The 26,793-nt window shown below is 44.5% G+C and overlaps 1 protein-coding gene and 1 long non-coding RNA gene across 8 annotated transcripts in view; one reads left to right on the forward strand and one right to left on the reverse strand.

Annotated features, from left to right (window-relative positions):
• RFTN1 (raftlin, lipid raft linker 1) overlaps positions 1-26,793 on the reverse strand; it is a 209,361-nt gene that overhangs the window by 160,435 nt on the left and 22,133 nt on the right. The window lies entirely within an intron of this gene.
• On the forward strand, positions 7,435-20,727 carry LOC118148790 (uncharacterized). Its single transcript, XR_004735753.3, has 3 exons — positions 7,435-7,613; positions 11,802-11,905; positions 20,591-20,727. It is a non-coding gene; the product is annotated as an uncharacterized LOC118148790 (long non-coding RNA).

Here is a 26,793-nt window from a genome sequence, read left to right on the forward strand (position 1 = left end):
ATAAATAAAACCCAACCATTTATTTTAAAGATACAAATGGTTAGTTACCAGATTTAAAAATAATAATAAAGTTCAGTCCAGGCACGGTGGCTCATGTCTGTAATCCCAGCACTTTTGGAAGCCAAGATAGGTGGATCAACTGAGGTCGGGAGTTCAAGACCAGTCTGACCAACATGGAGAAACTCTGTCTCTACTAAAAATACAAAATTAGCTGGGCATGGTGGCGCGTGCCTGTGATCCCAGCAGCTCGGGAAGCTGAGGCAGGAGAATCACTTGAACCCAAGAGGTGGAGGCTGTGGTAAGCCAAGATCGTGCCATTGCACTCCAGCCTGGGCAACATGAGCAAAACTCCATCTGTAAGTAAATAAAGGTCAACCTTGCTAGTCAGCAGAGAAATTTCACCCTGTAAGGAAAAGGCTCAGGGAAACAGGGGTTTCTGTGGCTGACTAGAGGTGGATTCATCTCGAGCACCTCTAGTTAAATCTTTACTTTTCTGGAGGACATCTCAGAAAAAGCACACATCCTCCTCTGCATAACACATCTTCAACAAAGTATTCAACACACCTCAAGCAAATGAATGAAAGCATACTGCTGTGCTTGCTAAAACCATTGGTATTGTATTAATGGCTCACTTACTAACATGCCTGTATGCAAAATTACCTGTCCCCACTCCTTCCATTCCTGTATGCTCTTCCCACCCAATAAGTGAAGTCTGTTTCCCATTTCATTGAATTTGGGCTGGCCTTGTAACCTTCCTTCACCAATAGAATAGAATGGTGGCTGAAGTGACCCTCCTTTTCCTGGCCCTGGTCTAAACTCATGGCAGCTTGCAGTTTGACCCTCTTAGGGTCCATCTCAGGCCAGACCACTGAAAGACTAGACATTCAGTCAAGAGAGGCCATCCAGAGGAACACCAAGATGTGGCCATCAGCAGTCCTCAACCGTGTGCAGGAAGCCATCGTGAGCCTTCCATTCAAGCTCCCAGCTGATGCAGCCATTTGAGTGACCCCAGCTGACACCATGTGGAGCAGAGGAAGGGCTCTGCTAAGCCCAGCCAACCCACAGCATCATGAGAAATAAGGCCTTATTTTAAGCCACCAACTTTGGAGTAGTTTGTGACACAGCAAAAGATTACTGCAACAATATTTATCAAGTTCTTTCTAGACAGTGAGTATCTAATACAAGTCAAGACACAGTAATTATGCTCCAGACACAGGGAGGGAGGGTAAAAAGGAAGGTCACTCTGATTGAAGAGGAGATGGTTAGTAGGGGGAGGATGCAAACGCCAGATGTGGGAGAAAGAGAGTGGCAGACCTAAGGTCAGTTCTTATCTTGTCAATGTGGAGAAGAATGTGTTACCAGCAGTGTTTAGTCTAATGGTGTGAGAGAGATGCACAAAACGGAACAAGGAGGGTGAGGGTTCTGGGCAGAAGGAAATCACGATCGCAGTCCACTCCCGAGCTAAAGGCCTGAGCCTGGGAACCAGTGGGAGGAATGCAACACAGGGAAGAATAGAGAGATGCTGTTAAGAAGAATCCAGTGGCTATGACGGCACTGGAAATGAGGGAAGGGAGGAGAATAAACCACAGCGCCTTGGTCTTTCAATTCTTAGGAACAAGGAGCCCAAGGTCAGTAACACCTCACTTGTGCAGGGGCCCCTTGGCTCACAAACTCAGCCATCCGGATGCAGTCCCTCCTTCTCAGGCTGCTCCAGTGCCATCCACAACATTGCATACAAGCCCTACATGCAGGACTTGGCCCCGGCTGCCTCCGCTGCCCGTCACTTGTCCCCGTCTCTACTCAATCCAGACCCTTGACTCTTTCATGATCCTCAAACATGCCAAGCACATTCCCGCCCCGGAATGATCCTTCTGTAAGAGATTGGGGCAGGGCCTGAGTCTTGGGGAATGCCCAGCATTAAAGGGGAAGCAGAACACAGCCCTCAAAGAGGAGTGGCCAAAAGAGGTGATGACGCTGCGCCATGGAAGGGAAGCCAGGGGTGGGTGCAATAACCAACAGCAGTTCATGCACATCAAAATCTTCAGGGGCATAAAAGTGAATGGAAACAAAGTTCAGTTGAAGAGAGGAACAAAGAAAGGAAGGAAAGAAGACAGAAATGGGTGAAAGCTTTTCACAGCAAATATCTCTGCCAGACAGGGCAGGGAGCAGACCCCCAGAGGAAGGAAGTCGCAACAAAAGAGCTTCATCCCTCACCCCACGCACACATTTCGGCAGCACCCGCCTGAGAGTACACTTTAGGGAAAGAGGGTGAGAGAAGCAGGCTCGCTCTTACTACTAACCTAAATTAATTCCTCAGCAAGCCTTTCCCATTCATTATCGTCATCTTTTCTTCATAAATCAAGTCTGCCAGACTCAAAGACTGGAACATTCAGGAAGTGCTTACTCAAAACACAGAAACATCAATATGGAGACTGCAGACCCCGGAATGATAACAGGGTGAGCTATATTTACATCCCACAGTTGGTGATGCCTCAGCATACTTCACTCTAGAAATTCCGCTGGCTTAATTTATGTGGCTCATTCCTCATTCCCTTTCAGCCCACGGGCTTCTTATCATTTTCATTTGGAAACTTATCTGTAGGATTTCCCAAATCCTCACTGTCGTTCATTTTTGAAGTACCTGCATTCTGTCTTGAGTTTCTGGCAGATAAGCAGGGCTCCCTTAGATGCTGTCTGTCTACACCCCATGACTGTCAAAAATGTCCCCACCCTGGGAACAGGCATCAGATCTTAATAGCACTGACAGAGTAAAGGGTGCATTTCTCTCTTTGGTGGGATTTTCTCTTCCAAGCCATTAAAACACTTTAACATGCTTTTTCATATCTTTGCTATCTTTAGATTAGATGCTTAATGCATAAATCAGCCCAAATAGAGTGATGGAGTAGAGGGGGAGAGCCTGAAGCATTTCCTTGCATTCAACCCAGCGTTTGAGTTTAAAAAAAAACTTTACTCAGAAAAAAGATAAAGCTAAAATCAGATCGCAGATTAAAAATGGTTAAGGGAAGTGTGACTAGCTGTAGCCAATTCAAGCTCAGCCAATTATCACCAATTGTAAAAGATGACTTGTAAGAGGCCCCGGTGCCCCAGTACAGCAGAGCGATTAAATCTTTATAATGGAGACAAAAAAAAAAATGCCATGTAATTAGACACAGCCAGAAAAGGGTACGTACGTTTCCTCTTCCTGTGGCTGGTCCATTAGGGCAGGCATGCAGCCATTTCTTCACTGCCAAAAGACCGATCTATTCCCCCATCACTCAGTCTGCCTGAATCACATCTAACACTGGCCACTAAGGTGGCGTTTCCTTTGGCCACAGGCCACCAACAATCCTTGAGTTCCCTGCCTATCCCGCATCCAAATAAGTACAAGAATAACAGAGTCCCTATCCCACAGGTTATGTGTGCAAAATATCTAGCTGTCTGTTGAAGAAGTCAAGGGCATAGCTTCTAGAGCTGGGCACCAAGCTTCAAATCATAGCTGCGCAACTCCCTAGCAGTTTTCTCATCTGTAAAATGTGCATAATCATAGTACATACTTCATTGAGTGCTGTGGGGATTAAAGAAATTAATGTATGTCAAGGACTTCAAAGCTCGGCTGGCATATATTAAGTGCTACGTGAGTTGGCTGTTGTTGCTATCACCTACTTCCCAATAGCAGCATTATCATCATCATCATTATTGTTAAGCACTTTGCAATAGCAAGCATTGCCATCAGCAGCCACTTGTGAGGCTGCTACGCTTATCCAGGCAGGACAGAGCTGGGCCACTGGTTAGGGGAATGGAGAAGACAAGCTGACACCAAGAGGCAGTGCAAAGTAGGTGCACAGCCTTCCACAGATCCCAGGTGCAAGAGGGAAGGGACTGGAGACACGAAGTGGGACTCCAGGATGCTGTACCAGGGATCATGGGAGCACGGGCTCCACAGAGGGAAGTGGGGAAGAGAGAGGACTGGGAGCTTGGGGCAGACACATTGGCTTGAGTCCCCTCCAGGACTTCCACAGAGGACGGCCGTGGGCACAGCGATCCTTGCTCACCTTGAACATGAAGCTGCTGCTTCTTTTTCTTTCCTTGCATAACAGCACTGACTGGACACAAAACCACGGTCAACCCAGGGGAAGACAGGACAAATAGCCACAGCAAGTACCTCCCCAAGGACCCTTTTTGTTGACACAGGGACATTTCCTGAAGGTTTACTCTGCCCCAGCTGCTTCAGATATGTTTTCTCATTTCACCCTGACAATAACCCAGAGGAGCTGTGTGCTCAGAAAGGGTTACGTGACTTGCTCAAGGTCATGGGGTTACCAAGGAGCAGGAGTGAAAACTGAACCTGGACCTGTCAGAGACTAAAACACGCCCCGTACTGATGAACAGTCTTTAAAGGAGCTTATTAGAATTGGCAGGAGAGCCTCAGGCTTAGTCTCAGCAGCCCTGAAGTAGAAAAGAGACTTCCCTTGGACAACTGCTAAGCCAACCACATGCATAGAGAAGGTGGTGGGGGCGGGGGGGGGGGGTCCAGGCACAGATCCAGAAACTCGTATTGTGAACTAGAGATGGGATTTCTCTGGGCCTTCATTAATCATTTTTAAAATGGGGATATTTGTCCTTCCTGCTCCACTCCTGGTATGACTGAGGAAGCTCCTATCAGATCAAGTCTCCTGCAGATAACAACTATAAACTCTGCAGACACACACACAGACAAAAAACAAAAACAAAACGAAGCAACTTTCTGAGGGCACTAGAGAGGAAGTCAAGGCAGGCAGATACTGGAGGGCTTTAACACTTGCAAGAAAGGTACGGCACTGGGTGAGGTTTTGTCTCTGATGGCTTTTCACCCAAGGGAAGGCCCGAGTTTCTACCGCAGGAGCAGCTAAAACTCAGATGGAAACCCACAGACTTACTGGCTTGAAGAAACAGAAGACAGAATACAGGCCTCCTTCAGCAGATGGAACATAAAGAGAAAACCTCAGCAAGGAGGAAGCTAGAGAAAGGAGCCCCAGATTTTGTGTGTAAACTCTGGCCAGATCTCTGGCAGACCCCTGAGCCATGCATGCACAGGATACTCCACCAGCTAAGGCTAGAAGAACAAACTTCAGCTGCCACCCAAGAGACAGAGCTGGCAGCTGGAATCCAACTCCGTGTTTGCTAAAGCAAACAACCAAAATCAACACTCATCAGAAGACTCTAACAGAATCCAGTCTCATACCATCACAGTCGCAATGTCCAGGATACGGATCAAAATGACCACAAAATGTCATAAAAAATGTTACCCATTGTCAAGAAATATGGTAATCAATGAAGACCAATCCCAAGTTCCCAGGATGCTAGAATTAACAAACAAGAATTTCCAAATAACTGTTATAACTAAATTCAATATCTGTCCAGCCTACCTCACAGAGTTGTTCAAAGCTAAAACATGGTCAGGCAAGCAAAAAGTGCTTTGAAGTTTCACATACACTACACCTAAAAACTACAAATAGAAGCGGTGTCCACTTTTCACGTCTGATCCCAGAAAGAAACCACACAATAAAGCAAACCATTTTAATATGCATCACCTTTCTTCCAGGAACAAGTTATACTCAAAGACTGATCAAAATTCTATTTTTAAATAAATCATAAAGACAAAAATGTGTGATCATAAATCAAGGCTTATAATGCCTATTATACCACAAATCATTTTTAAATGCAAAAATAGGCCACATGCCGGGCGCAGTGGCTCACGCCTATAATCCCAGCACTTTTGGAGGCTGAGGTGAATGGATCACCTGAGGTCAGGAGTTTGAGACCAGCCTGGCCAGCCTGGTGAAACCCCATCTCTACTAAAAATATATAAATCAGCCGGGCATGGTGGTACACACCTGTAATCCCAGCTACTTGGGAGGCTGAAGCAGGAGAATCATATGAACCTGGGAGGTGGAGGTTGCAGTGAGCTGAGATCACACCATTGCCCTCCAGCCTCAGTGACGAGTGAGACTCCATCTCAAAAAAAAAAAAAGGACCACATGTCCCAGTCTATTTTATGCAGTGGAGGAGACAGTATGCTTGGTGATTACCATCATTGTTTTTGAAGTTAGACAACCTGAGCTGAAATCCCAGCCTCATGACAGAGAAGCTTTCTTCCAAGGTGAGATACTTGGCCTCTCTGCACATCGGTTTCCTATTGGAAAATGTCAATATTAATGGTCCCTGCCTCTCAGGATTGTTGCAGTAATTCACATACAGGCCTGCATAGCAACATGGTTCGCAGTCAAGTGCTAAATAATAGCAGCTACTGTAAAGGAGGCCGGGGGAGAAGGGGACTTGCCCAGCCTTGTCCTGCTGGCCAATCACAGAACTGGGAGTAGAACCCAGATCCATTCTTCTGTTTTTAAAACTCTTCTTCACACAAGTTTTTAAATAGACACACATGCACTATAAATTGGTTATCCCAAGTTCCTTAAGCATTCTAAACCACACACATAAAAACACAAATTGTTGCTCTGTCTGGCACAAATTTGATCAAAAAATTATGAATTTTAGAAATCAGAATATTTTATTTTTAAACTCTTTTTTATTCCTTTGAATTTGAAAAGTCTTAAGATACGGTTTAGAAGGACACTATCCTTGTTAAAGGGTGACCCTGGAAATTTTACATGGTGCTTTGCTATTTCCAATCATTTTCACTAGTGCTCACACCAAGCCTCAGAATTCACTCACACATAATCCTCGATAGCATCTTCATATGGGGGGGTCTCACTGCAGCCTTTGTAAGCAGAAACCAAGCATCTCCTGAATATGTTTTTGCATTCACCATTTTTCTTTTCTCTTCCTTCCCACTTCCCTAACAGCTGACACAGCATTAAAGAAGTTAAGCTGTTAAAAAAAAAATACTTGAGGAGTTAAAGAGGAAAAGTCACACTGCTTTGCCTGAGTACTGTGAGGACTGTTTTACCTGTTTGTGAAACTTGGGACTTTATCTTTAAAAAAAATAAATAACAGGTGCTGGGATGAAAAGCCACTGAGAAAGGCAAAGTGTCCTTCTCTCCATAGCCCTCTTGTTCCCCATGCCCGAGTGAAGGGCTCGAGAAATAAAATACAGGAATTAATTAAACACTGACTATAAGGAAGAAGCAGAAATCATCCAAATAGGCAGAGACAAACCCAAGCCAGGACCCTCTAGCCCAGTTTTTTCTTCTCATTTTGTGAGAAGAAATTAGAACCTTAAAATGTTTTCAGAATAAGATCCCAAACAGCCCAAGCCAGGAAGAGGACAGAGAACTAGGAGGAGCCCAAAGGGGTGCAGGCTTCTATGGTTGGAGGACTGGACCAGAAGGCATTGATGAGAACTCGGACAGAACATTCTAGAATTACAAGGAACAGCCAGACTGATTAATACGTGGAACCTTGGCAAGGCGAAGACAATTCTCAGTTATGTTTCCCACTCCAGGAGAATGTGCCTTCCTGTTTGAAATGGAAGAGGGTTTTGTCCCAATACGTGATGATCTCCACAGGCTGACATTCTGGTCTCGTCATCACACAGGAGTGACGTCTGAAGCTGAATTGATTAACACAGTGTTACACGATCGAAAGCTGAGGAAAGGGGCCAATGTGGAGCCACGGTGAGTTGCCAAGAACTCTGGTTCTTGCAGAGGCTGGACTACCATGTTGACTGGCCCTGGGAGATTTCTTTCTTCATCAACAGGCTCAGTTTCCTTATCTGCACAAAGTCAGACAGGGTAACCCCAAAAGTTGGTCTCCCTTCTAAATGATACTAGAAAATCCCTGTTGGCTATAAATGAACTCATCGATAACACTCATTTCCCATTTAGGCTTTCTGAGGAAGTGACTTTAGAGAACCATGCTGTACGCTCTCGTATGCACAGACACAAACAGTACTTTGCAATTTCCCGTCTATTCCTTCAGCACAATTAGGTCAACACTGTTGACCAGGGTACACTACCTCCTCCCCAACACTGGCCCAGACTCCACAATACCAAGTCACTGGGTGTGCTGTGGGTACCGCATGTCCACATATTGATCATCTTATCACACCTACTGAGAAATCCAGTAAGACTTGAAGTGCCTTACTATCAGATGATTAAATAAGGCCTACAAAAATACTCTGTATTCTTTTTTTTTTTTTTTTTTTTTCCTGAAACAGAGTCTGGCTCTGTCATCCAGGCTGGAGCGCAGTGCCATGATCTTGGTCACTGCAACCTCTACCTCCTGGTTCAAGCAATTTTCCTGCCTCAGCCACCTGAGTAGCTGGGACTACAGGCATGAACCTCATGCCTGGCTGATTTTTTGCATTTTTTAGTAGAAACAGGGTTTCACCGTGTTGCCCAGTCTGGTCTTGAACTCCTGAGCTCAGGCAATCCACTTGCCTTGGCCTCCCAAAGTGTTTAGATTACAAGTGTAAGCCACCACGCCCAGCCAAATACTCTGTATTCTTGAAAGCATTCTATTAGAACCAGGCATTTTCACTTTCTTCCACTCTACTGGCTACTCCCTCAGAGAGGGAGCATACTTTCAAAGTCCTCTCACTTCTCTCTATCCTTCCCTGTCCTAGAAGTACCAAATTTACCTCTCCAGTTGCCGTCGCCCTTGTGAAGACTGACTTCTCTGACCAATGCCTGTGGCCCTGGTGACCTGGGTTCTGCCACATTCCACTCTGGTCTATCGTGCGGTTGTTCACCCAATATCATGAACAACAGCCCTTGGAGAGGATCGATTAGGACAAACATCCTCATTTTGCAGATGAAAGAATGAAGGTTCAAAGGAATTCTTTATGTCATTCCTGTCTTGGGGAGGAAATCTTGTACTTACTTTGACTCTTCTTCGCATTTGGTATAATAAAAATAGCCACCACTTACTAAGAATTATTTATGGGCCTAACCAATGCCTTATCTGATGACTTTATTCAATTCTAACAACTCCAGAAAACATACTGCATTTTACAGGTAAGCAACTCAGACCCAGAGGGCCTAAGTAACTCATCTGAAATCACAGAGTAAAGGAGAGAGATGGGTAACCCAGCTGATCTGCAGGCCTCAGCCCAGATCTGTGCCATGCCAAAACCCATGCTTTTAATCACTCTGCCAGTACTATTCCCCGACATGCAGGGTGATGGACGGATACACAGCCGCTGATTAATTAGTGAATGCTACTGCTATTTGCCCTTTTCCCCCAAGATAAACAAAAGGCTGACCATGAGAGAGACACCAGTACACCCCCAGGAAGCCAGCCAATTCTCTGGCGATGAGTGACACTGGGAACAGTAGACTGGATGTCTCTGGGCATCTGATAGCCACTTTAAAGCACTCCAGGAGAGGTGAAGAAAAAAATCAAGGCTCCCCTCCAGTGCGATTTCTAAACCACTGATTCACCATGCAGTGCAGTGGTAATGTCAAAGAGCCCTAGCCACCACTGTTTTTGCAAAAATCCTGTACTTTGTTTTAAAAAGCACCATTTGTTAGCCCAACATTCCCCGTGGAGCCAGTTGGGAGATGACGTCTTGACAAGTTGGACTGTTTCAGGACAAAGAATACAAGCTACATCCATTCTGTTTCTTCCCCAGCCAGAATACACAGGACTAGCCATCAAGGGGAAGAAGCAAAAATGGCTCCTCTCCTCTTAAACCGAGTGAAATGGTTTGGATATTTGCCCCTTCCAAATCTCATATTGAAATTTGAGCTCCCACATTGGAGGTGGGGCCTAGTGAGAGGCGTTTTGGTTACAGGGGCAGATCCCTCACAAAAGGCTTGGTGTCCTCCTCCAAGGTAATGAGTGAGTTCACGCAAGAACTGGTTGTTAAAAAGAGCATGGCACCTCCTCCTCTCTTGCTTCCTCTCTCACCATGTGACATACCAGCTCCCCTTCCACTTGCACAATGATTGGAAGCTCCTGGAAGCCCTCACCGGAAACAGATGCTGGCCTCATTCTTCTTGTATGGCCGGTGGAATTGTAATCCAAATAAACCTTTTTGCTTTATAAATTGCCCAGCTTCAAGCATTCCTTTATGGCAATACAAACACACCTTGTATGCTTAGAGTTTTGCTTACCGGCCCTACGATTTTTGAATCTGCAGATCTGGAGGAGCTGGAGAGGAATGCTTCCTCCAGGGGACACTGCAATGGTTTCACTGAGCTAGAAGTTGAGATCTCCCCGTTGGCCGTTTTAGACTACCAAGGCCACAGAAACAAAAGGCAAAGAAGGCAATTACCCTACTGACTGGGGTGAATGATCCCAATTTCCACAGGGAAACTGGACTGTGGCCATACAGCAGGGGCAGGGAAGAGTATGACTGGTACCCGGAGAGTCTCTGGAGTGCCCCTTGGTACTTCCATGTCCAGGAGTAAATACCTATGGAAAATTAAAGCAATTCTGTATTCTCGAAAGCACTCTACTAGTACAAGGCATCTGTACTTTCTTCTACCCTGCTGGCTACCACCTCAGAGAAGGAGCAGCCCTCAAAAGTCCTCCCACGTCTCTCTATCCTTCCCTCGGCTGCCCTCGCCCTTGCAAACACTGACAGAGAGAACCACTGAGGATTTAGATCTGTAGGTTATTCTACCAAGTAATAAATAAACCTCTGCCACAGTAGGAGCTGGCTGAGGGCAAAAGCCAAGTCCCAGCAGTCACAGTTTCCATATTGGAACAATGTTAATTCCTCCTCTCATTCCACCAATCCCATCTAAATATTCTGTATCCTACCGACTGAACCAGGAAAATAATTCATGCCACCCAGAGACAGACACCATGCCAACTGGGGCTTTATGTCTCCTCTTAAGACGTGAACACTGTATCATAGGCAGAAACAAAGCTGTCCTGCTGTTGTGCCAAGCTGAAAATGTGCAGGATGACATGTGAATGCTGAGAAGCTGAAGAGTTGGACTGTGCAGGTCCTTTAGGTGCTGCCTCTCTGATCCAAGTCTGACCTGTGTGGTGGAGCTAGGACTGTGCAAACGGCATCCCCGCTTTACCAGCTGAATTTCTATTGGGTTCTGCCAGTAGGGGCTCAAGACAGAGAAGGGAGAGGGGAGCCCTAAAGTCAATATATCTTTACAGAAAGCGGGTGTGCACGTGCAAGAGTTTTAAATTATTCTTAATTATGGCATTTCCAAATTAATCGTTCACTCATTCAGTCACTCAACAAGTGTCCTCACCACCAAGGCCCTAAGGACTTAGCTGCTTAGAGAACAACGCCAAACCACGCCCTCACAGAGCTTACATTATGGTTGGAGGACATGGTAAATATCACATAAATAATAATACGATTTCAGATGATGATCAGTTCCACAAAGAAAGCAAGATAGAAAGCGGAGGTTGAAAGTGAGTTGGGGAAGGAAAGGGGCTGCTTTGAGCAAGGTGGTAAAAGAAGCCCTCTCTGAAAAGGTGGCATTTAGGCAGAGACTAAAAGGATAGGAAGGAAGAGGAAATGAGCTGGGAGACCTGGGACCCAAGGCTTCCAGGCAGAGGGGCTCCATTACCCCATCAGAGAGAAACACCCTGGGTCACATGCTATAAGAGGTATTTGGAGCAATGCCACAGTCGAAGGAGACTCACCATCGTGGGGGAAGCTGTCTGCTTGTTTCCAGCAAATCCTACAAGTCGGACATAGCTCAGTGGTTGAGTTCATGTCCTCACTCTGGCATGTGGTTATTTTTCTTTACTTTCAATTTACATCGCAAGCTGGAGAGAAATGAATTACATCCCCCTGGGTTTCTCTGTTCCATACAATTAAGAAAAGCTATTTCTTAGTCATAAGGCGGATGACGACACCAAGATTTCCCATTTTCTCTCTGCAGGGAGGCTGTCATCACTCAATATTAATTGATCCTACTTTTCATCCATAAAGCGGGGGCTGAAACAAATTTTTGGTCACAAAAACGGCAACTACTACACTATTAAGGTAAATTATTAATGGCGCCTCCATTAAGCACACTCTTGCTCACATGACATCAACTACCTCAATGCATATGGTGTCTCTTTAATGGGGAAAAAGGAGTAAATTATTAGATTTCTTCCTGAAACTGGATTAATCACCTGCACCTATTTCATTTAAGGTTGCTGGGGATTTTCCACCATTTCATCACAACTGAGAACACACAGATAGGGCCGTAATATGTCTTGAGTTCCCAGTGGGAGAGCGTGTCAATCGAATGCAATTTTATTTTTCTGCTAGAGAGCAGATACAGTGAAAACAGCAAGAAGACACAAGAAACTTCCACAAGTTGAGGAGAGCTAGTAACATTTAAATAAATATTTCCCTAGACAAAGAATTTGATGCTTTTTTTTAGAGGGGGTGGTGGTGGTGCTGAATTAGAGAAACCTAGTTTAAAAAAAGAAAAGAAAAAGGAAAAAACAATAGAGTTGTATCTACAAATAAACAACCCACAATGAATTGGGGACATATGGGAAGAGCTGAACCTCATTACTACTGACGGCAGCGACCAGATGCTGGCACCCAGGGAAGAGCAATTTTCCAATTCAAGGGAGGGCTCTGCTGCCCCCCTTCCAATTCCTTTTCATTTATTTACATGAATGCTAGGGCCTTGTGGAAGGCTAACCACAGGACATTTGCATCTCATCAATATGTTTAAATGTCACAAATCTTGACTTTCACAGCTGGAAGCCAGGCTTAGCCACTTAGAACCAGGCTGATGAATAACTGTGGTTGGTGCAGAAGGCATTTCTTAAACATATAATTTAATCCTGAGAAGCGATGAGCTCTGCTCAACAGGCCCATAGCATGAAATTAAAAAAACATGCTATGGATGTGTCTTCATGGTATCAAAGAAATGACAAAAATGGAAAAATGAACACAGTGATCATTTGCATCTAGATTAGCAGAAGAACATTGTAGGGACCACTGTTGTCAATGGCCTTTAAAGGACCAGTGCTCCCACCTTCCAGGTGCTGTGTGGTGGCTGCTAAGCACTCACAGCTGTTCCTTCCTCTGGAAAATTGCCTCCAACCAAACAGGAGCTTCCTGGTCTGGGAGTTTAAGTGGCTTGAGAGTGTTACAAAAACGATTAAGGTGACCCATTTTTTTTTTTTTTTTTTGAGACAGAGTTTCACTTGTTACCCAGGCTGGAGTGCAATGGCGCCATCTCGGCTCACCACAACCTCCGCCTCCTGAGTTCAGGCAATTCTCCTGCCTCAGCCTCCCGAGTAGCTGGGATTACAGGCACGCGCCACCATGCCCAGCTAATTTTTTTTTGTATTTTTAGTAGAGACGGGGTTTCACCATGTTGACCAGGATGGTCTTGATCTCTTGACCTCGTGATCCACCCGCCTCGGCCTCCCAAAGTGCTGGGATTACAGGCGTGAGCCACCGCGCCCGGCCCCAATGTGACCCATTTTTAGACTCACTGTGACATAGACTGTGGCAATTAAAACCCATTTCCACCCCTTTCTAGCTAATCTTCCTGAAATATAGAGGTTTGGGGCCAAAAGCTACATTTCCTATCTCCCAGTGAGGAAACTGAGGCACAGAGAAGTTAAGCACCTTTCCCAAGGTCACACAGCTAATAAGCAGCAGAGCCAAAATTTGAAGCCAGATTGGCTCAAGAATCTGTGCTTCCAACAACTCCATGACGTTGTCTCATCCAGGAGCAAGACTTTTAACATAAACTGCCTACATGAGTTATCAATTAATATATAACAAATTACTACAAAATAGTGGCTAAAAACAACATTTCTTTTCTCACAGTTTCTGTGATTCAGGAATCCAGGTGTAGCTTATCTGGGTGCTGCTGGCTCAAAATCTTTCATGAGGAGGCTCAGGACATTGGCCAGAGCTGAAGTCATCTGAAGGCTCCACTGGGGGAAGATCCACTTCCAAGCTCATGCACATGGTTGTTGGCAAGATTCAGATTCACTTCCTCAAGGGCAATCGGGCTGAGGGCCCCAATTCCTCACTGGCTGTTCACAGGAAGCCTCCCTCAGTTCCTTGCCAAGTGGGTCTCTCCACAGGTCAGCTCACAATATGGCAACTGGTTTACCTCAGAAGGAGTAATCAAGAGAGAGGAGGAAAGCACAGATGGAAGCTAATTTTTTTCTAACAATCTCGGAAGTGATAACCAATCACTTTTGTTGTATCCTGTTCACTAGAAGCAATTCACTAGGTACACAAGACCGATGACACCAGCAGGCAGGGATCACTGGGGACCATCTTGGCAGGTGCCCACCATGCTACTCGATATCACAACACTAATAAGCAGGAAAGTTGAGCTTACAGTTGCTTTTTCATTAGGTAACTTGGCTCCCAAACCCAAGCTCTGTATACTGCTCTAACATTCCTTGCAGGTGGGAGAAGAAACTCTTGGCTGGGTCACTCCTCTGGGACACTGGTCCCCACCACTTGCCTTAAGCCGCCTCTGAAGTCACACTTTATATCCAAGAAAGTAAATGGTATGAAGCAAAAGATATTTTCTTGGATTTTAGTTGTCTTAGGCTAATTCATTAAATGAAGTCCACAATAAGAAACTACTTATAGACATGGGAGTAAGTTTTTGTTTTCATTTACAATTTCTAGATTGGCAAGAAACAGTGGTAAGAAAAGAAACAGTTGGATCAGTAGTCGAGGATATGGAAGGCCATCCAGAAAAACCTCAATGCCCTTCTCCCCGTTCCTAGTGCATCTTCCCAGCCTTATTTCAGCCCAGGCTGTTAGAAGCGGCATTGGTAACTTTTCTTTCACAAGCTTCATCTCAACCATTTCTCCCCAAGCAAGCTATAATGCACTGAAGACCTGTGAGCCCACGCAGACCTGTGAGCCCATGCCCAGGGCCGCTCAAGGCCCTCAAATCTCAGCCTGTTGGCACCAGCAGCCCTGATGAGTCCACTTACTCCCAGGAAGCTTGTTTGATTGAGGCACCTTTTCCCAAGCTGTGTTTGGTTGGTGAGCCCAAAGATTAGATTTGGTTCAGGATTTCCAGGGCCTCCTGCACTGACCAAATGGGACAAGTCTCCAGGCATGCAAGGTCCAGCAGGCCAAAGACTATTATAATAGTAAATCATGGCAGATGCTTCTCCAAGATAACATACAGACTCTATTATGCCCAAGCTGGCCTGGTTTCCAGTTATGGAAGAACAGACAGGCACCAGACTGTTAAACTCAGGACATTAAAACTCTAGAATTCGGTGGGATGTTTCAGCCACTGTTTCCTACATTGAGAGACCTCACCATCTTGTTCACCATCGCAGGCTCAATACAGAGCCTGAAAAAGAATAATCAGTAAATATTGAATGAATCAATCTTGTTGAGTAACCTTGCCAGAAAAGACTGCTTTCTCCAAAAAGAAAAGTTCACCCAACAAGCTTGCCAGCTCCCTTGGGAATATATTATTATACCTGTCTTGTGCCAAAAGCAACATGCATTCCTCATAGCACACATTGTACTCATGCTTATAAACTAATTCTGAGCTTATATTAGGGATGCCCAAGTAAAATAATCCTTTTCCTTTTTTAAGAAGGCCCAATGAGCCTGTCAAACTAATGTCTACTCCTCGTGATAAATCACGTGTATGTACCTGCAAAGTATGTTTATGCAACAGAATGGAGAACATCTCAGTGGCTGCTAACTGTAGCAGATACTCCTTGCCCAAGTAATTTTTATTTATCAGGAGACCTGACCTGTAAACAAAGAATAGCACACCTAAGACACAGAATTGCGGAAATGACCTTGAAGACTTAACGACACTGGCATGCAACTTGAGGCCAGAATCACCTTTTCACACCAGAACTGCTTTTGAAAATATTTCATAAATAAAATTCAACAGGATTCCTGTCTTCTGAAGCACTGGTGAAATCTGGTCAAACTATAAGATGACACTGGACCCAGTGAAATTAGAGAAAGCCTCTTCATAAAATTCTTTAGAGAAATATTGCTAATAATAATTAGTAGGGTGCATAGAACATTAACTGGTTTTCTTTTCTGCTTTAACCAGATTAGATAAAAATTACTATCGCTACCTCAAGGCTGCTTTTATGAATCCCTGCAGTAAAATAATTTGGTTTTGCTTTGACACATAACAGTCATCAGCAAGGAATTTCATTTTAATGAAGGCAGCTTTAGTTGCTGAAATCTACTGCTTGGGTAACACACATATGCACACGTGCGTACATGCCCCCCCCCACACACCTGAGCCCGTTTTCACACAAGACTGAATAGTGTTGCTTCTTGGTTTGGATTTACAGTCCCTGGGAAAAGAGCATGAAGAGTTTTTACATTCAGAAAGGAATGCAAAGGAATGTAAAGAATGCCTTACTTCCTTTTAAATCTAATCTTATTATTTCCATTAGTGAACATTTAACAATGATGTTAATACTAATAGCAGACTTGGTTGCCACATCAAAAGCAACAATACCAAAGATGTATATAGGAGCTTTGCTCAGAAAAACTTAAAGGTACGTCGCACACATTATCTCATTTACCTTTTGAAAATCTCTTCAAACTGCAAGAGCATATTTATCTACTTTGAACATGTTTTATGGGAACTGATTTCTTTACTACTCTTTGCATCTTCTGTTTAAAAACAGGGTCTGCTTTTAACACACCTCCCAGCCAGAACCTCAACTCATAACTCATGCCACTGATTTCCTTGCATGAATCTCAAAAACAAACACCAACCCTTAGCAATTATAGAAACCGGAAACAAAAAATGAAACACAAGTAGGAAATTAAATAACTTATCTGCACCAACAATTGCTTCTGCCTAAACCGAAATTAAATAAATACACACACACACACACACACACACACACACTCCATGAGAACTCTGCCACACAATTTATTAATGAACAGTGAAAAGAAACAGAAGCCAAAAGTGGGTCAGGAGAAACTGTTTAATCTAATAGTCTGGAAATTACATTGAAAGGAACAGATGGTTTCACAGAAGTCAATATTACCTAGAGCAGCAAGGAGCGATTTTCTAGGAAAGAAAAATGTTTCCGTACCCTACTGCATAAACTATTTTCAGCAAAGGAGGGAGTCTATATTCAGCACAGGATAAGTCCTGATATTGGCATACTTACAAAGCTGGGACTAAGTGGCAGCCATCCACACATACTCAAGCTCAGACTTGGCCTTCTGAATCTGAGCTGGAGGTCAAACTTAGCCTGACTTTAAAGCCGGGAACAACAGAAGCCAGCACTACCCTGCAGCGGGTTACTGACCAACACTCATGTTCTTGATACCTAAGGAAAGTGGTCCCCAACAGGTCATGCGGAGCATGACCTTTTAATGTGGCTCCCGACCCTCAGAGATTCTGTGCGTCCCAGGCAGCAGCAAGACACAGGGCACATGGAGTTAGAAGACCTCAGTCCAAGCTGCGGCTCTGCAAGGCAGGACCACTCTATTTGTCAGTCTCCCTATTTGTCAAACAGAATGAAAAACATCTCTAGACTTGTAAGGATTAATTGGGCTAAAATATATCAAGCTGCATTGCAAACCACACAGCATAAGACAACACTCAACCACTCAGTTGCTATTCTCATCCCCACCATCTATTATGATTCACCAAAACATACAGCCAAATTCTTTCTAGAACAGGGCTCAATCAAAAAGAGAGCCATCAAAGCCGGGGTCCTTGAATGACAGATCACAGCCAACCAATCTCAAAGCCACACCCGAGAGACCTTTGGTAATGGTCCACATTGCTTAAGAGTAAAGGATTTGAAGAAGGCAAGCCTGAGTTCTGATTCTAGCTCATCACACATTCACATGGGCACATTAGGTAACCTCACTGAGCCTTGTTTCCTCATTTGTAAAATCAGGATCCCTATAAGGAATTGACACTGAGCACCATGCATGCCACATTAGCTGTTATTACTGTTAACAGTGATTATATCAACACAAGCAGTGTCCAAGTCCACTGCTCCATCATAATACAGCATCTGTAGGGATCCCCAGAGAGGCCAGGGAGGGCGCAGGGACAGAACAGCCTTTCTGCGATGAAGATGAAGGGCTGTACCAGGAGGAGCCTCCTTCCGGGATGAGCTTAAGTTTGTGGGGATACAGAAAGTCCCACTCCACCCAACTCTGATCCTGGGGTCTCCTGCCTTATGCAGCAGTATCAAGGGCTGCTTTAAGCCCCCTTCTAGCCATCCACCTTCCCTCCTCCAGAGCTTCTGATTTTGCTCCAAGGTTTGTTGGTTTATTGTTTGTTTTGACCTACAAAAAATGCCATCGACATCAGTGACTTTATGCTCAGTTCTGTTCTAAACTGCAGGTATCATATTTAGAGAGAGGTAATAAATACCTCATTAAGGAAAGGCAAAACAAACACTTCAGAGTGCTTGAGGCTCTATCTAAAGGAACCCCATGGTGAAACCCACTTTAAACCAAGAATCCTCCTGTAATGCAAATAAGTACTCATCCCCTCCAATTCTCTCCCTTCCTTTCCATAGTTTGCTACCTTGGCCTCCCCTGTAAAGAGCCCCAATCCCACAGGGAACCTGTTGGCACCAGCAGCCAGGTATCCATCTAGCCAGCTCTCTGAGACATCACAGACTTAAGCTAAGTCTGTTGACACCTGTTCTGTAGTGTGAACTCTAGGTGGGGTGGGGACACACAGCCAAACCATGTCACCAGGACTGACTTAATTGGTCTCGTGTGCAGCTGGGCATGGGAGTTTTTTTTAACAAAGTTTTTTGAGAATCATCATGCCACTTTGTATTCTTATTTTTATTCCTATTCTTATTTTATGTCCTCCCAAATATATTCCAAGCCGCCTAAAGGAAATAAGTTATGATTTGGTTATAATATATAGATAGGTAAGTCAATATTTACAGAATTTATTTTATACTCAAAAAAAATCACACTAGTATGATTTTTTCTGCCACCTCCACTCAAATTAAGAAACAAAATTGTACTCCACATGGTCTTTTAAGGTTCTCCAAGTGCAGTCCTCAGACCAGCGGCATCAGCCTGGGAACTTATTACAAAAGCAGACTCTCAGGCCTTGCCCCAGACCTACTAAATCAGAACCTTTGAGGCTGAGGCCCAGGACTCTGCGTTTTGACAAGCCCTCCAGACGATTCTGATTCATTCTCAAGGTTGAGAACCACTCCTTTAAAGTAATGATTAGTTTTAAAGGCTTTTTTAGAGATTGACATAGTTTTGGATGAGGCCATGGAAATGGCCTGTCATCTCCCTTCATGAAATCAGAAAGGCTAACAGTGCCAGGATTTATAACTAGCCATTAGGCACCCCAACACTTAGCTCCCCACAACTTTCACTTCCTAATTTTCAGAATATAATGGAAATCCCAATCCATTGTTTTAGATGAGTCTTTTTTCCAGTCATGAGGGGAGACTGAAGGGACAACTATATAAACAACGATTATCAGCTGCTTCTGTAGTTGTGCGTTGGGCTAACGTGACCCAGACCGGAGGTCAAAGAAAAACTGGACCTGTAGCAAATTTATCTCGCGTTGTGCATGTCTTGAATAAGGAATGTCATCCTGTTATTACCATGACCACCCAAAATTTATATACAGAGTGTAAGGCTAGAATGCTGGTGGCCGAAATCCAAGCATGAGCCTGGTCAGCACTATGTCGACGAAAACATCCCCTTGTTCAGTTCTCGAAGTCCCCTTAGACAGGAAAACCACAAAGATGGGAATTCGTAAAATGCAGCAGCGTGGGCTGATCCTCGGAATTGTAAGGCGTGTCGTGGGAATGTCTTATCAGGAGGGGACTTAAGAATAGAAATAGAAGACAAGCTTGAGAAAAAGGCAAAGGTGAATCAGTTACCTTTGAACTTTTTCATGTTGAAGGCCTTCCATTTAGTTTCAACCCACCACAGCACACAGAAGAGCCAGGAAACCAAGAAAGCCAAAGTGAAAGCTTTGCTGTTTGGTGAGACTGCAAGATATCCTGCCAAGCTCCAGCAGCTTGGGGACCTAGAGCAAGTTACTTTTATAACTGCTCCAAACTCAGTATCTCAATTTAATCTTTTATACCATGGGGGTGACTCCACCCACCTCTTAAGATTGTTGTTAGTTTGTTTAGAAGAGATTAGTACAACAGTAGGTGCTGATTAAAAAGTAACTCTGATTATTACCTATGAAAATTGAGACCGGGTGTGGTGGCTCATGCCTGTAATCCAGCACTTTGGGAGGCTAAGGTGGGCAGTTCACGAGGTCAGGAATTTGAGACCAGCCTGGCCAATATGGTGAAACCCTATCTCCACTACTACTAAAAAAAACAAAAAATTAGCCGGGTGTGATGGTGTGTGCCTGTAGTCCCAGCTACTTAGGAGGCAGAGGCAGGAGAATCACTTGAGCCCAGGAAGCGGAGGTTGCAGTGAGCTGAGATTGCACCATTGCACTCCAGTCTGGGTGACAGAGCAAGACTCCATCTCAAAGAAAAAAAAAAAGGAAGCTACCCACTCTCATACATTGTTGTTGGAAAAGTAAAATAGTATAACCACTTCAGAAAACAGCTAAGCAATGTCTTATAAAGGTAAACATATATCTACCATGCAACCCAACAATTTCACTTCTACATATTTCCCCAGTGGAAGTGAAAACATCCACACAAAACGCTTGTGCATGGATATTTACAGTTTTGTTTTTTTTCATAATAGCCTCAAACTGGAAATTTCCCAAATGTTCAACAGGAGAGTGATCCAACCAACTGTGGCATATGCAAATAAGGAAATATTACTCAGAAATGAAAAGGAATGAAATCTTGATACATACAAGCAAAAACTCAATACACACAACAAGCATGGATTGAACGGCAAAGGCATTAGGTGAGTTCAAGAAGCCAGACAAAGAAACACACACACCATATGATTCTATGTACATATTATTCAAAAAGAAGCAAAACTGTTCCACAGTGACACACAGCGTATCAGCAGTTGCCTGGGTCAGGGGGAGGCACCTGAGGGAACTTTCCGGGGTGATGGAAAAGTTCTGTATCTTGAGTATGGTGGTATTTCTACAGATGTTCACACTTATCAGAACTCATCACCCCAGACACTTCATATGGGTGTGTTTCATTGGATTTAAATTATAATTCAATAAAGTTATTCAAACAGATATCATGGAGACACCCTTCAGTGGACTGGCAGTTGGCACTGAGCTCTCTTTCATGTGCAGTGGATAAGCTTTGAGTGGCGAGAGCTGAAACATTCTGGTCCCACTTACTATTTATTACCTGTCAAATCAATTTCTTTATCTCAAAAGAAAAGAAAAATAATACCTTCCCTCCAGCTCTCAGGGATACTTGAGTTATCATGTGAGAGCATTATTGGAAAATGCTTTAAAGCAGACTCCGCATCTGGCTGTGGGGCCCTTGTGCCATCCACCCAGGTGCCCAGCGAACCCACATCCTCCTCTGCTTCCTGCTCTCCTTCACCTGCCAGGCAGTCCCCAGGACCACCTCCTAATCTCTCTTGCTCCCACCCTTTCCTTGTCCCCACTGCCACTGTCTTGACTGAGGCCACCTTTACCTTACCTGATGACTGCAATGGTTTCTATATGGTTTCCTCTACCCCAGCGTTGCCTCTTCCACCCTTCTTCATTCTAAATCCAGAGAAATCTTTCCAGAATGAGAATTTGATATCACCCGCACCCCCTCCATCTTAAAAACCTTCACCACTTTTGAGCCTAGACTCCTCAGCCCAACACCTAAGGCCTTTCATCATCTAGTGCTACTTTCTTCTCCCGCAAAGAACATGCTCCAACCAAACTCAACTGCCTGCAGCTCCCCACATGTGCAGTGTTATTTCTGCGTTTTGGTCCCTCCCACAAGTTGTCCCCTCTTCATGAAAAGATTATCTTCTACCACCCTCTTCTCCCATCTTTTGCCTGACTAACAGCCAACTCTCCCTGGCACCAAATGTGCAAAAAACTCCAAATCCATCTGAGGACTTCAAGCCGTCCTTGACACACAGACTCCTCCATCAAGCCTGGGTTGCCACCATCCCATCTGCCTCTATCACTCTAGCATCCAGTACTGGTTCTTCATTTCTAAGAGAGTTTGAACCAACCCAAAGTACCAATCTATGGTCTGATACTATGGACTGAATTGTGTCCTTCCCAATCATATGTTGAAGCCCTAGCCCCTAAAGTGACTACATTTGGAGTAAGAAAGTAATGAAGGTCAAGTCGTGTCATAAAGATGGGGCACTAATCTGATGGGATTAGTGTCCTTACAAGGTAAGACACAAGAGAGCTTGTGCTCACTCCTCTTTTCTCTCTCCCTTTCCCTGTCTTCTCCCCAACCCCCGTCTTCCCTCCTTCCCTCTCTGCCATGTGAGGACACATGCGAAGGCTATTGTCTGTAAGCCAAGAGAGCCCTGAACAGAACCCAACCATGCTGGCACCCTGATCTCCAGGGTAGCAACTTCCAGCATCCAGAACTATGAGGAAACAAGCATCTGTTGTTTAAGCCAGTCTCTGGTATTTCATTACAGCAGCCTGAACTGACTATGGCAACCCAGGAACAACTCCTGTCTGGCTTACCCACATGTCCCCAAGACAGGGCACCTGGCCCAAGGTTGACCTTCAATAAATATTTGTGAAATCAATGAGTCATCCTCCTATGGTCACTAGGAACCCAAGGAAAATCTTCATGATAAATGGTATATTGTTATGAGTTAGAGGCACAGATTCTGACCTGAAACAGAGTTTTCCTCTCTGAAAACAGACTAGAACAGTGCTATCCTATTGAACTTCAGTGATGACAAAAATATTCTCTATCTGCACTGTCCAGTAGCAGTCACCAGCCACACATGACTGCTGAGCACTTGAAATGTGGCTAATGTGACAGAAAAACTGAATTCTTTCTTTTGTTTTAATTAATGATTACATATAAATACCATGTAACTGATGGCTCCTATACTGGCCAGTGCAGAAGTGGACAGTTCAAGGAAGGCCCAAGCCCTGGGCACTGGCCTCATTACCCAGATTGCTCGCTGTGCCAACTGTCCCTGGCACCAAATGTACATAAAACACTGTTGATTTTCACAGAGCTGACACAGGTAGCTTTCAAGTGGTGTTAGAGTGGCCTGGCACAGAGAGGCTGGCAAAACACACACATAAAAGGCATAATGAGGGACCATTTTGCAGAAATTGTGATGCTTTATGGGCCTCCGTCTGCGATGAAACCCATTGAAGGGCAGGTTCATCCCTCGGTGACCAGAGTTAATTGAAAATTTAAGACCCAATCAAATCACCCAGAATTGAGATTTTTGGCAGCTTATGTGCTTCCCTGTAAGATTCCTGCTGCTTTTGCCTCTGCCAACCCCACAAGTGAGGCTGCACGTTCCAGTATCTTGCCCAACAACACCAAGCTTTAAGCAAGGGACAAGCTCAACAGTGTTAACCGTGATCCTGACTTTCTTGAAAATGCACATAGTGCCCTTCCTCCCTAAGCCATCAGGTGGACATGGGCCAACACCCTTTCCCTGACTAATATTTGCCTAAGAGTAAGTAAGCACCTTCTCCATGAAAAATCAACGTATAGAGTGTCATTTAAAAATCTGCTACGGCCAAAACCTTATGGAAGAGGAATCTTCTTCTACTCTTCTACATGATAATAAGTTTTCTAACAACAACATTCCAGTTGGTGTTAATGCCCATTTGCCTAGCATCTTGGAGGCTGGCATAACAAGAGCTTTGATACCCAAAATTCTAGAATTCCATATTCAAATTCTTCCCCCAGCCACTTCCTAGCACTGGCTCTTTGGGCAAGTTACTTAACCTCTCTGAGTATCCATTTCCTCATCTGCAAAAAGAAATGTGTGTATCCACCTGCCTCACTGGGTTACTGCAAACATAAAATGACAGAAGAAGCCACACAAAGAGGAATGTTCACAGCAACTTAACCTGAGACAACCAAAAGCTGGAAATGACCCAAATGTTTATCAACAGATGAATGGAAAAACAAACTGTGCTACAACCAAACAACAGGACACTACTCAGCAGGAAGACGGAAAACACACCAAGCAACGCAAATCAATCTTTAATGAGTAAGCTGAGTGAATGAAAAGAGCCGGGTTTTGAGAAAAGAGTACATACTATTTGATTCCATTTATATAACATTCTGGGAAATAAAATCAGTGATGGAGTCCGGGTGGGGTGACTCACACCTGTAATCCCAGCATTTTGGGAAGCCAAGGAAGGCGGATCACCTGAGGTCAGGAGTTCAAGACCAGTCTGGCCAACATGTGAAACCCCGTCTCTACTAAAACTACAAAAATTAGCTGGGTGTGGTGGCAGGCACCTGGAATCCCACCTACTCTGGGGGCTGAGGCACAAGAATCACTTGAACCCAGGAGGTGAAGATTGCAGTGAGCCGAGATTGTGCCACTGTACTCCAGCCTGGACAACAGAGCAAGACTTCATCTCAAAAAAAGAAAAAAAAAATCAGCGATGGAGAGCATATTAGTGGCTGTCTGGGGTTGGAGGGATAACAAAGGGTCGTGAGGAAACTTCTGGGGCAATGGAAATGTTCTGCATCTTGATGCAGTGAGGTGTTATGGGTTTTAGCACTTTAAATATGTGCAATATATGTGTAATATAGTGTACTTCATTTATACTTTGATAAATCTGGAAAATTTCAGAAACATGAGATCAGGCCGGCTCAGCGGCTCATGCTTTTAATCCCAGCACTTTGGGAGGCCATGGTGGGTGGATCACTTGAGGTCAGGAGTTTGAGACTGGTCTGGCCAACACGGTGAAAACCGTCTCTACTAAAAATACCAAAATTAGCCAGGTGTAGTGGAACACGCTTGGAATCCCAGATACTGAAGAGGCTGAGGTATGAGAATGGCCTGAACCCGGGAGGCAGAGGTTGCAGTGAGCTGAGATTGCACCATTGCACTCCACAGCAAGACTCTGTCTCAAAAAAACAAAGAAAGAAAGGACAATGAGGTAAGGATGTAGTGTCCTATCATAGGACTGGGCACATAGCAGGCACTCAACAAACGTCAGCTCCATTCTGGAGAATAAAGAATAATCTCATCAGAACTCCTGGGAGAAAAACACAAGAGACTGCCAGGGAAAGGAGTCAGCATTTACTTCTAGGTTTACTAGGACCCAACTATGCAGGACAGGCTCATCCCAGCTAGAAAGCCGAACAAGGAAGAAAAACAGCAAGATAAACAAGGCTTGGTCCTTGCCCTAAGGGAAACACAAATAGGTTTAATATATGATGTAATCAAAGTGTCAAAAGGACGGTATTGACAAACTACAGGCGTGCGCAAGAGAGTAATTCTAATAGAACGGTTGTCAAGAAGGAGCAATTCCAGGTGGGTGGGGTTCTGGCAAGCAGTAAGAGGTGGGAGCCTGTGCAGAAAGAGCTGCCTGCACTGAATGGGAAAGCAGAGAAAGGAGGGTGCTGGGCGGGGGCAGCGGGCAACGCCATAGCACGGTGTCCTCTGGGGAGCAATAGGGAGAGGATGTGCGAAGGGCAAAACCAAGCTACGGAAAGCCCTGAGCTCTGGCTTGAACCTCAACTTCATCCATCTGGGGGAACCCCCTAAGGAGTTGTGCAGAATCAAATGTGGTTTATACAAGCAGGTCCTCTCTACAGGGCAGCTTGGCAATTTTTCAAGAGTGCCGACATTCGCATCCCTCAATTCAGTAATTCCTGAGGAAATAGAAATGTGTACAAAGATTTATGGACAACATTGCTTATCACAACATTATTTGTAATAGCCCAAAGCCCAAAATAACTTAAATGTCCAATAAAAGGGGACTGCTAAATAAATTATGGTACACTGAGTGATTAAATCATATATAGCCATTAAATCATACTTTCTGAGCATAGGGATGACAGGGTGCACACCTCAGTGTACAACGCTAAGTTGCAAAAAAGCAGGATGCAAAAATATATGGTGAGAATTCATTCAGCAAATATTTACTGATTATCTATTAAGTGTCAGGCCCTGTCCCAAGCACTGAGGAAACAGGAGAGAATAAAAGAGAGAAAATCTCTGCACTCACGGGAAGGGATTCTATCTTCCAATGAAGGAAGGCAGACAACAAAGAGGAAAGAAATAGCAATCAGCAAGATATACAGCAGGTTACATGGGGAGAAGTGTGATGGAGAAAATCAAGAGGGGAGAGACACGGGGAATCGGGGAGAAGGTAGAAATTTTAAAGAGATGGTCAAGAAAACTTTCAAGGAGAAGGGGGTTAAGAAGATGAGCAAGGGGATCCTTGGGGAAGGCATCCAGGCAGAGGAACAGGCAGTGCAAAAGCCCAGAGGAGGCCTGGTAGTTCACGTAAGAACAAGGCCAAAGCAGCAGAACACCAAAGACAATGAGAGAATGCGGTCAAGGGGAGCTGTGCGACTCCCAGTGTGGTGGGAGCCACAGCAGAGATCTGAGCAGAGGAATGGCAGGACCAGTAGAAGAGGAGGGAAGGAGCTGGGAGGCCACATGGGATGTCCCCCAAGTGCTGTCCTAGCTCATTATAATGGGTACATGTTTATTTCATCATCAGAAAGCAAAGATAATTCCATCAAGGACAGCACAATGCACGAAAGCAGTTCGGATGCTGCGGCTGAAGCTCAGGGAAACAAACAAATAAGGAGGTCAGGGAAATCATTCAGAGATCAGCTATGAAGCAGCAGGAAGGCAGAGCACCACACAGAATCCTCATGTGTCTTCACGTGTCCATGAAGGTTCTTGGGAGTAAACTTACTCTTCGTAATAATGCAAGACACATAACCACGATGCAAAAAAAAAAAAACCTGCAAAAGGGAGAAAAAAGAATTCTCCCATCATCTCAGCATCCTAACAATACTTAACATCTTGGTATACTTCCTTCCAAT

The sequence above is a fragment of the Callithrix jacchus genome, chromosome 17, assembly GCF_049354715.1.
Source record: "Callithrix jacchus isolate 240 chromosome 17, calJac240_pri, whole genome shotgun sequence".
Lineage (NCBI taxonomy): Eukaryota > Metazoa > Chordata > Mammalia > Primates > Cebidae > Callithrix > Callithrix jacchus.